Consider the following 12500-nt stretch of genomic DNA (forward strand, 5'->3'; position numbering starts at 1 on the left):
GGAATAACTGTTATTGTTGAACAACTGTTATTGTTGAACAACAAAGCTGTGTTGGCGAACTACTCAAACGTTTTTAGAATAATCCCGATATTTACGTCTTATCTATTTCGTTTTTATTTATTTTTGTTTTATATCATTATCATCATTAATTTATTTATTTATTTACTCATTTATCTATTTTTCTATTATCATCATCATCATAATTACATTTTTTTATTTATTCATTTATCTATTTTTCTACTATTATTATTATCATCATTATTATGATTTTTATGTATCTACTTTTCTATCATCATCATCATCGTTATCATTATTATAATATTTATTTATTCATTCAGTTATCATCATCATCATCATCATTATTATTATTATTATTATTACTACTATTATTACCCTTTTGTTCTTAGTAGGCATAGACCACTTTGACTATATAAAGGAGTTGTCCGAGCGAGAGAACAGAACTGAGTACTTTTAGATATTCGGCCGATATGGAGAAAAAACACATCATGATAACTAAGGCCAGCTGTCCCTCATTAGTGGAGGAGGGTCGATACTCCAGCCTTTGTTGTGAGCTGTCCTCTTCTTCCTGTGGCCCTTGCCATTACGGTCAACGTACATTAGGTGTACAAACCTCCACGCTAACACCCACTCCATGTCCACTGGATCCAATATCACCGTTCATAACGATATATTACAAAGGATTACAAAGGCGGAGCATACCGACAGGAGACCTTTTGGTCCATATCTAGGTCGGATGCGAAAAAAATAATGATAAATAGATAAATAAATGAACAAATAAAAACTATAATAATGTAGATGATAAATAAAATAAATAAATAAATGCATAGGTATAGTTAAATAATAAACAAACAGGTAAATAGTAAATAATAATAAATTGACATATAACTAATAATAAATGAGAATCAAGCAAATAATAATAATCAGACAAATGATAACAAATAAACAAATAATATGAAATAAATGATAGTCATTACTGCATCTTGCTTAGGTGTTTTTCTAAATGATTCTAAAAGCTTCGCACTGAACACCATAATCGTTGTCATGATTACTATTATCACCATTGTCATCATGATCATTATTGTTAGTGTGATCATTATTGCCACAATTATTATCGCCACTATTATCACCATTCTCACCATCACTACTGCCACTGTCACCACCAACTTCAGTTACACCATCATCACCAACAATATCACTATCACCACCACCACGACTATCATCACCACTATCACCATCACTGATGATGATGATATGGTTTAACGTCACAAACTCCCCCAACCTATCGGAGGGCTAGGACGGTGCCCCTCACAGAGGACTTTGTAGCGTGGAATTTAATGAACCATGCCCTTGGTTCAACTTCGCCGGCGGCAGGATTCGAACCGCCATCCCCTCGACCTTCGCCGCAAGTAACGACGCCCTAACCCACGAACAAACAAGTGAATGAAGAAAATATTTAATACATTATCAGATAGGGAGAATGGTTAAAAAAAAAAAAAAAAAAGTGACACGCCAAGACATACCCAAATTGGTAAACAAAGATATTCAATTAAAGTCTTGAGTTTGATACCCGCAGCCCAACAGTAGTTGGCAACGGTCCTCGGGCCTTACCATAGAACGGTGTGAGAAGGAATGAAGAAATTATCATCTATGCTATACTAGTGTGGGTCTGTTTCTAAATGTTGCTGGCTAGTGGTAGCATCACTACTACTACTACTACTACTACTAGTAGTAGTAGTAGACATAGTAGGTGGCCTATTCGGAGTAGAAGGAGAAGGATGAGAAAGAGGTGAAGAAAGGAAGAGGGGAGGAGGAGGAGAAAGGGGAGGAAGAGGAGGAGGAAGAGGAGAAGGAAGAGGAGGAGGAAGAGGAGGAAGAGGATGATGATGAAGAGGAAGAAGAGGAGGAGGAGGAAGAGGAGGAAGAGGAGGAGGAAAAGTTGCAGGTTGCCAGCTGACCTTATGTGAAAGAAAAAAGTGTATAAAGACGAACGAGTTTGATAGGCATCTTAGGCCCGGTCTCGAACCGAATTCCAGGTAGTTTGGGGGGGAGATGCCTCTCTCTGACGTCCTCCTTGCAGGACTACCACAAGCAGGTAGCCATCTTGTTGTGGTCATACTGGTTTCCAGTGGAAAAAATCTCCGGTCGACGGGTGACTTTTTGGTCTATACAAAGGCCAGATGTAATACATATAAGCAAGATGCTGTACAGTAATGGCTGTAATTTATTCTATATTACTTGTTTATTTGTTTGTTATTATTTGTCTGTTTATTATTTGCTTGATTTTCATTTATTATTATTTATCTGTCAATTTATTATCATTTACTATTTACCTGTTTGTTTATTATTTAACTATACGTATGCATCTATTTACTATCATTTATATCACTGTAACTTTTATTTATTTATTTGTCATTATTATATATATTTTTTCGCATCCGACCTAGTTATGGATCAAAAGGTCTCCTGTCGGCATGCTCCGCCTTTGTAATCCTTTGTGAAAAAAGTGTATAGGCAAATTACCGTAATGGTATGAAAAAGTGTCTAATAAAATACCCACATGAAAATACCTCTGCACATATATGAAAATAGAGTTATTTTCTTTTAATCACCCAATGAGGTGAGCAAACTGGATCGTAGAGTGAGTAGCATTAACGACCTTAAATCATCTTAGCATTATATATCTTCTTCCTCTGAGAAACCAAACAAGATTCTGAGGCTGATAACACTATCATCCGACTTCAAGAATCCAACTAGCATCGTTAGTTGGCCCACATTTGGTATCTAGTTTCTGAATAATCCTTTGATCTCATCAAAAACAGACTGAAGAGGTCCCAATAGTGAGCCACAAAACTTCACACCGAATGTGAGGAACAAAGCATACGATAACTCCTTAAAACATCCGGACCGGTTTAAAAAAAAAAAAAAAAAAAAAAAAAAAAAAAAATTGACACAAGTCTTCAAGAATCTAGACTCAACATCTAGCATGTTTTCTAGTTGTACTACACTAGATGTACCCTACTACAACACATGAAATCACTCCCTATATGCAAGACCAGTACTGAAAATTACTATCCCACAATCATCTCCGAAGATAACATGATGTGGAGCTTGCAAGCAATTCTCACCCGTAACTTATATGAGCACAAGACCTATTTTTCCACACCCGCCACATAATCTTGGAGTTGATGTGATCTGAGAGATAGAGCGCCCGGCTAATGTCCTAAGGGTCCACGTTCTTATCCTCTTTTGTACATTACCTTCCCTACAAATTCAATTCAGTCTTGCATATGGTCTAAGACTCCTTTTCCTGCGTGTTTTCGAGAATAGGAAAATAATTCTAAAATATGTCTCCTGAGAACCAAAAGAGAAAATAAATATAGATAACAAGTAAAGGTAACTAGGTATCAAATGTACACTTCACAAGAAAGGTTACGATTCTGATATTTGTGTGTGTACGCACACACACACACACACACACACACACACACACACACATGTATACATACATATACATATATATACACACTCGCATATATATGTGTGGGGTTACATATATATGCATACGAGTACAGATGTGTGTGTGTGTGTGTGTGTGTGTGTGTGTGTGTGTGTGTGTGTGTGTGTGTGAGTGTGTGTGTGTGTGTGAGCATTTATCTTTTGACAAGGGTTGGCAAAGTCAAAGCACGCACTGTCCTGATCCACATTTAATCCTATTTTCCTCACAATCTTAGCACCAAATATCCTCTGGAGAGAAAAAAAAATTCTTCACTTTGAAAGCATAATATGCTCCTGTCCTTCCACATTCCAACATCATCTATTAATTAACGACTTTAACTATCCAAACACCCATACCTCATGGTATGCCTTCGGCTGCAGTTAAGCGCATCCTGGCGTAAGACATCCCCCTTTACCCACTCACACACTCACACACACACACACAACACACCTCGTGGCACGGTGGTTAGAGTTCTCGCCTGCCACTACGGCGGTCCGGGATCGAATCCCGCCCAGGGCTGAAATAATTTCAGTATCGCTGCGCTGCGGGTTGTTAATCCAACTCTCGTGGGCGGGGAGTTGGGTGTGTGTGCACGTGTAAGATCACAGTATTACCCATAGATCGGTCATACGATCTCTGAGCTCTCATCCGGGAGGTTAATAACTGTCAATCACGAGTCCAAAACTTGATCCAAGACCATAGTGGTGAATCACACACACACACACACACACACACACACACACACACACACACACAAACACACACACACACACACACACACACACACACTAACAACTATCCTTGTCCCTCATCACCAAAAGGAGTATTGGTCACTATCCTTCTACAATTCCCTGTGGCCCTGAATTACCATACTCTATTATTCACTAGTCCGTACCACGATACCATTCCTTCCCCACCAGTTCGAAGCAGCCATACCGCCCCATACCATATCAGGAAGTCGATAAATTCTCTGTCAAACTAAAATATGACCAAGCACAACGCCAGATGCCCCTGGTCGAAGTCGAGATGGCCATGCATTGCAAGGTCAACCGTATGTTCAGCTGAGAAAACAAGTTCCTCAAATGCTTTGTGACAACAGAAATTGTGATATAGTTTAAGGTCACAAACTCCCCTCCCCCCTCCTTATCGGAAGGCTAGGGCGGTGCCTCTCACAGAGGACTTTGTAGCGTGGAATTTAATTAATAATGGCCTTGGTTCAACTTCGCCGATGGCAGGGTTCGAACCGTCATCCCTCTCGACCTTCGCCGCAAGTAACGACGGTCTAACACGCCCAGGCAGCGAGCTTCCAGCGACAGAAACAAATTTTAAAAAATCATGAATATTTTTATTTTTACCAAATAATATGACTGCAAAACAAGTAGGAGACGATGAATTTGTTTTAGTTGTTTTTGTTAATTTGTTTGTTTTTCGACTGTGCCGCCATGCACACTGCAAGCAAGCAGAAAAACTCTGCTATATTGGTCCCTTCCAGGACCAGTCTATCCCTGTCGGGAACGATACAGCCCCTGTGTCTCTCCATGGTAGTATGTAACGGCTTGACAATGTTGTATAAATCGTGAAAATTGGATTAAAATGTCTGGTCATTGATGTACAATGAAACTAATATAATAAACTCAAAAACACTAATTTCGTGTTTCTATTCAAATGCGACACTGGTCTACAGCACCTCTGAAGACGTTAAGAAGTCATAGAAATAAGTCTTGGGTAACTTGCTGGCGCTTACAGGGGAAGAAACTCGGACTTCTCGCGTTTATAGTCCGAGACGCCTAAGAGGGGGTTTACATGGACTTTAACAGTTCGTCGAACGCGGTTCGACAGACACGTGTGAACGTGTGAACGGGGTATTTGGGGTTTAACCAACGTGTTCGACAACCAAATACCCCGTTCACACGATCACACACCACTTTAAACACGTGTCTGTGCCGTTAGACCTTGTAAACCCCCTCTAAAAAGGACGAGGAGCCTGCCGACAGGAGACCTTTTGGTCCATAGCTAGGATAGTCAGAAGTGTATTGCAGAACCTCCTGGATACGTTGGCGCACTAATACTTTGTTCTGGATATCATAATTCTATCATTATCACTTTTATTATTATTATCGTCATTATCATCATTATTATTATTATCATTACTACTATCATCATCATCATCACTGTTATTATCATTATCAATATTACCATTACTGTTACTATTATCATTATTAATCATCATCATCATTAATTTTTATTTATGTGTGTACATAGGTATGTATGTATGTATGAATGTATGCATGTATGTATGTATGCGTGTATGTGTCTATGTATGTATGTATGCATGTGTGTATGTATATATTATTCATTTAGTTCCATTTTATTCATTGATATATTTTTTTCTGTTTATCTTCAACTACAGCACGTAAGGTTTGGTCACTCCTCTTCACTACAAAGACTGATCCGATCTCAAAGAGTTATTAGTGACTGCCACTAGCTCTACCTGACCAAACCAACTGCAAAGACGGCGGCTCCGGCCGCAGCCAGGCCGTCTCCCGGCGTCATCTCCTTGCCATTTATTCCGAGCACATCGTCAGCTGTTGCCAAGACGACAAGGAGTCTGTCAGCACTTCGACGGACAAATGACTTTCTAATGGATTTTGGTGGTGTCAACATGAGGCCGTGAGGGAGAGAAATGGTGGAGGTTGATGGAGGAGCCCGTGAAGGAGGAGGGGAGAAGACGGGAGAGATGGTGAGGGAGAGAGTAAGCTTAAGAGAGTATATTAGAGAGGCGTTGAGGGAGAGAAATGGTGGAGGTTGATGGAGGAGCCCGTGAAGGAGGAGGGAGAAGACGGAAGAGATGGTGAGGGAGAGTGAGCTTAAGAGAGTATATTAGAGAGGCGTTGAGGGAGAGAAATGGTGGAGGTTGATGGAGGAGCCCGTGAAAGAGGGAAGAAGACGGGGAGAGATAGTAGAGAGTAAGCTTAAGAGAGTATATTAGGAAGAGTTGAGATGGTGGTGAAATCAACTTTCGTAGAATTAGAATAGAATAAAAACGTAATATATCGGATGTACGAATTGACAAATTATGTATCACAAAAATATACAAATATATAGCTGAAGCAGTGATAGCATATTTTTTTTTCACAAAAATTTAAATTCAACAGACTAATGTTATAGAAATACATCAACAATGATATCTATATAGTTTTGATAACATTATGATTCTCCGGATATGGTAAAAAAGAAAGACAAATTACATAAGATAAGGGGTAGTAATTGTACGTGTATGTGTGCAAATATATATATATATATATATATATATATATGTACACACACACACACACACACACACATATATATATATATATATATATATATATAATATATATATACATATAAAAGCAAATAAATAATCAAACCCACAAACAAACAAATAAATGAACAGATAACTCGATAAATAGATAAGTAAAAAGAATGAAATACATTATTATCATATCAAATAAAATAAAGTATAACAAAAGGTAACAAAAAACGAATAATAAAAAAAGGAAGATATATGAAAAAAGGAACTCAAAAAGTTTGTAGAAAGATTTGTTTCTGAAGCGTGAAGGTGACGGGACGAGAAAGAGAATGAAAAATTGGAGCAAAAAATTCGCGTGGCATTAGCAAAGTCGTTGAGACTTTGCTAATATCTTCGTCATAGCTGCCGTCATGCGATTTCATTCAGTGGAAGAGAAGACCCATACACATTTACAGACTCTACGGCTTTCTTATGAAGGTGAAGAAACCTCTGGTATATGATAGATAGATAGATAGAAATACTATTATACCAAATGGTCATTTTATTTTCATATTGGCAGCCAGGCAGTAGGCCTATACATCTCTATGGTAACTCCTCACTAGTTAAGTGTAGGCCCTATGGTCTCTTGCAGACTCCTTCATTCTTATGTTAGTCTATGCCTCTTAACTTCTTCCATCTTGAATGGTACTCTCCTTGGCGGACGACACTGCGCTTGTGGCAGGATCGGAGGAGGGATTGAGGAAGTTGGTGGCAGAGTTTGGGATTGGGAGAGTATGTGATAGAAGAAAGCTAAAGATAAATGTGGGTAAAAGTAAGGTGATGAGATGTACAAGGGGTGAAAGTGGCAGTAATCTGGAAGTGAGCATTAAGGGAGAGCGACTGGAGGAAGTGGATAGTTTTAGATACTTGGGTGCAAATGTGGCAGGGAAAGGTGGAGTGAAAGTGGAGGTAGAATGTAGATTGAGAGAAGCGAGTAAATGCCTAGGTGGATTAAAAAGTGTAATGAGGAATAGACATTTGGGAATGGATGCTAAGAGGAGACTGTATGGAGTGATTGTGCCAACAGTACTGTATGGAGCAGAAACATGGAACATAAGAGAAGAAGAGAGAAGGAGTTTGAATGTGTTTGAGATGAGGTGTCTGAGAAGTATGATGGGGGTTACTAGGCTAGATAGAGTGAGGAGGAGAACAGGGGTGGAAAAGGAGCTGGGAGATAGGGTTGATGAAAGAATATTAGGATGGTTTGGACACATGGAAAGAATGAGTGAAGAAAGACTAGTAAAAGAGGTGTGGAAGGCAGATGTGGAGGGAGTGAACATGAGGGGACGTCCTAGGATGAGGTGGATGGATGGGGTGAAGGGGGCTTTGAGGAAGAGGGGAATGTCTGTTGAGTAAGGACGGGAGAGGACAGAAGACAGGGGTGAATGGAGAATGGTTGTATATGGATGATGTTGTGATAGCATGAGGTGGAATGGGCGGGTGGATGGGGGGTGAGGTAGTATGTTTGAACAAAATTTGACGCAACCCGAAGGGATTTCTCCCCCGTCCTCTCATTTTATGCAGTGGGGGGACGGAGAGGGGGGGTCGCCGATTTAATGAAGCGGCCTTGCTGTTGATGTGCTGTGTCTTGCGACACTGCTCCTGACCCAGGGCAGTGGACAAGGTGCAGGGATGACCCGTCATTCAGGAGGTGCTAAGATAAGAGGGAGGGTGGAGGGGTGTGGAGTGTATTCAGGGGTGGAATGGGTGGGATTGATTTTTGTGCCTTTTTCTTTTTGGCTACCCCCCTTGTAAGGGGGAAAAAGCCTTGGTATATGTATGTAATAATGATAATGATAATAATAATAATAATAATAATAATAATAGTAATAATGATACCAATAATAATAATAATAGTAATAGTAATAATAATAATAATAATAATATAACAATAACAATAATAATGATAATAATAATAACAATTATATATACAAACATATATATATCATATATATATATTATACATATATATATATATATATATAATATACATATATATATACATATATTATATACATATATATATATATATTATATATATACATATATATATATATTATATACATATATATATATATAGAAATACATATACATTATATATATATATATATATACATATATATACAAATATATATATATATGTATATATATATATATACATATATATATATACACATATATATATGTATATATACATTATATATATATATATATTAATACACACATATGTAAATTTGCATATACACTTTATATTACATTTCAAGTGGCTCTGCTTTTCCGTGACTGAAAACATAAACATATCTATGATATCAAAACCTTTGCTTTCGGAGAAGAGTCTCCCTCATTGATGGTAAATAGTTGTGTAGGCAGCGATAATGATCTTCACGGGCATTTTCTTCGCTTCCTTCGTGGCTCTCATCTCCTCCGTCGTCTCGACCCTCGCAACGCTCTTCGTCTTCACTCCCGTTTTTCTGCCTTTGGATCTTGGAACTCTTGTCCTTGTGCCTCTCTTTCTCTATGTGATCAGAAAATGGAAAGTTCTGCCTTTCAATCACAACTTGAAGAAGGATTCGCCCGACCAGAAGAACAAGAACAGAATTACGGATTCCTCTAGTTCTGAAGATATCTTTGAAATTCTTGAATATGAAACAGAAGCAATGTTCTGTAGCGGTCTAGATGAGGAAACTGATGATGTTTTAGTTCATACCGAATTCTTGGAGAATGTTGACTTTTGTTATTTTGAAGAAGTTTTCTGTGGCAGTGGCTTTGAGAGTCTGCCAATCCACGTTGAAAAAGATGAAGATGTTGTTCAGGAATTTGTGGCCCTTTATGATCGTTATTTCTTCCAGTCTCTCACGCTCGAGACTCACGGAGACTCAAACGAAGGCTTACAGGACATCTCCGACGACGTTCTTGAAAATGAACTCTTGTCCTTAATCGACGACGACTATTTCACAGACGAGATGTTCTTCGCCTATTTTGAGTTCGAAAGTGACTATGTTTTCTCAGAGGCTCTTGAAGATGAGAGCGAAGATGTTTTGATCCCAATTGAGGAAAATTTGGTGACAAATGATAACGAATATGTTTTGATGCCAAATGAGGACATTTTGGTGACAAATGTCAGCGAAGATGTTTTGATCCCAAATGAGGCTATTTTGGTGACAAATGACAGCAATGAACAGTCTCTTGAGGTCAATCAACTCCTTTCTGAAGCTCTCATGTCTCTCAGAGACTGCACGCAAATAATGAGCAAATTCAGAGACTGCACGCAAATAATGAGCACATTCAGACCCAGCAGAAAACACCAAAAGAGAAGAAGGCGTTGAAAAAATAAACATTCCTATGTGAATCTTTTCCAGTTTCCTAATCACGAAGGCTACCTAATCAGAAATTGAAAAATCAAGTCCAACACTTTCGATTAAACAGCCTCTATCCCTGAGGGGTACTAAATATTCAATTTAACCTCCTCAATTTGAGGTTTCCCTCAGCTGAATAAAATCATACGTATCTCGCTACCCAAAAATAAATAAAAAACCTAAAATGCAAAGTAGAGACTACTAGCAATTACATTTTAGGAAAACCTTCAAATGCAGTTATCTAGCTTTCTAAAATAACCAATAGTTTCAGCATTAACTACATGGTTACTAAGTCTATTCCATTCGTTAATCATTCTGCTGGTAAACCAGTTCTTGTTTTATGTATTCTCATGGTATTTCCCTTCCCCTCCCACACAGAGAAAGGGTTTTAAGAAATCTCACACACGCACATGCACGTAAATGTGTACACATGTGCACACATGTGCACAAAATAAAACATGCAGAGGTGTACATGAGCTAACTCACAAAATGTAGACCATAAACAAGCTGGCGATGAGAGAGACAAGGTAAAGAAACATGTGTAGTCAAAGACCCAAGTATTGCTGTCACGTTCAATAAAAATTGAGTCAGTGAACAAACACAAACGACAGTAAATGGAATACTATCCTCCAGTAACTTGATTTCTTTCATAGATTCCTTTTTGTGACTGCCAGAAATCGAATTAGTTCAGATGAGGGTTGAACCATGTCCAGAGTAAGCTAAGACTAGTGAGTTTAATTTTTTTTTTTTTTTTTTACTTTTTTTTTTTTACACTGCCAAATTGGCACCTGTTTTATATACTCAGTATTAATATCTGAGCAACTTTGGCAGTGTAAAAAAAAATAATAATAAAAAAAAATAAAACGAAAAAATTTGCATCATTAGCAACCTTCTGACAAATAAAATCATCTGTCTCTTCTTCCCATAACACCTCTATAGCGCATCATCATGTCAAAGGTGTTCGTTAAATCCAATAAGTGTTGCCAACCTAGTGATCGAAGTATTTCACTAAAATCCACCTTGTCTATTACTATAAATTATCAAACAAGAGAGTATGGGTTATCTTTAGATAGAAACAGTCTTTCCAACTTATCAAGCGATTTTCTTTCTCAAAGAAACATCATATTTATCAGAACACAGAACCGAATAGATTGAGGTACTTATATCCTTGACTGTACATACCCGGCCGAAGCTCGTCATGGCAACAGCCATTAATCCAATGTCTTTTATTATCAGGAGTAGAAGCATCACCCATAATCCCCATATGTTCTGTGTTGAGCTCCATACCTTTTACATACACACCCATACCCTTAACCGTTTCCCAGACGCCTACACACTCAGCATAGTCCTTTAACCCCTAATCCACATACGCCGGGGCTTTCCAACAGCTGAATAAAATCTCTTGTCTTTTTTCGTGTTGGGGTGATATAAGGAGTTTGATATATCTATATATATTTTTTATGTTCGTATTCTAGAAATTTCTAATACCCATTCATTCCAGTGATAGTATTTACATATTTCATTCTATCTAAAAGTGGATTAATTTTTATTAAGATGTAGAATAAATAGGGGCAACTCTATCTCTCTCCCTCTCTCTTTCTCTCTTTTCTCTCTCCCTCTTTTTCACTCTCTTCCTTTCTCTCTTTTTCTCTCTCTTTTTGTTCCCCCTTCAAACACTTCAGCATTTTTCTGCGAATTTCTGTAGCGCCTCACTTCTTCTTCCCCCTCAATCATCAACTATTCTCTTTCTTGTCTGTTTGTCTACTCTTGCCAAGACTCGTTCAACTTGACGCTTCAACTCTTCCATGACGTAGGCACCCCCTCCCCCCCCAAACCCTTTCGCCTTATAAAGACAAAGATGATGATGATATGGTTTAACGTCACAAATCTCCCCCCCCCCACCCTATCGGAAGGCTAGGACGGTGCCCCTCACAGAGGGGCTTTGTAGTGTGGAATTTAATTAATCATGCCCTTGGTTCAGCTTCGCCGGTGGCAGGGTTCGAACCACCATCCCTTCGACCTTCGCCGCAAGTTGCGACGCTCTAACACGGTCAGCCAGCGAGCTTCCAAAGACTCTAATTCAATCCACAAAGATTCCAAGCGACTGCCTCTCTCTCTGGATGTCCTTGCACTGAAGGCAAAGGTTGTCAGATCATTTTGTTCTGTTTTAGGGAGACTGTTTGGATGTCAAAAGTTGAATTATAGTCATTATCTTTTTATTTTTTCTATTTCGTTCTGGCTAATATTTGAAGATTTCTCTCTGATTTCTCTCTCCCTCTGTCTCTCTCTTTTTGTT

The 12500-nt window shown here is 38.4% G+C and overlaps 1 protein-coding gene and 1 long non-coding RNA gene across 4 annotated transcripts in view; one reads left to right on the forward strand and one right to left on the reverse strand.

The window, feature by feature from the left end:
• Positions 1 to 6622, forward strand: part of LOC143035954 (uncharacterized) — a 113577-nt gene extending 106955 nt beyond the window's left edge. The window contains exon 3 of the long non-coding RNA XR_012967342.1: positions 5928 to 6622. This is a non-coding gene — a long non-coding RNA (uncharacterized LOC143035954). The remainder of the gene's footprint in view (positions 1 to 5927) is intronic.
• Positions 1 to 12500, reverse strand: part of sli (slit guidance ligand) — a 1907921-nt gene that overhangs the window by 85515 nt on the left and 1809906 nt on the right. The window lies entirely within an intron of this gene.

The sequence above is a fragment of the Oratosquilla oratoria genome, chromosome 19 (assembly GCF_046742065.1).
Source record: "Oratosquilla oratoria isolate Oo_2021 chromosome 19, ASM4674206v1, whole genome shotgun sequence".
NCBI classification, from domain to species: Eukaryota; Metazoa; Arthropoda; class Malacostraca; order Stomatopoda; family Squillidae; genus Oratosquilla; species Oratosquilla oratoria.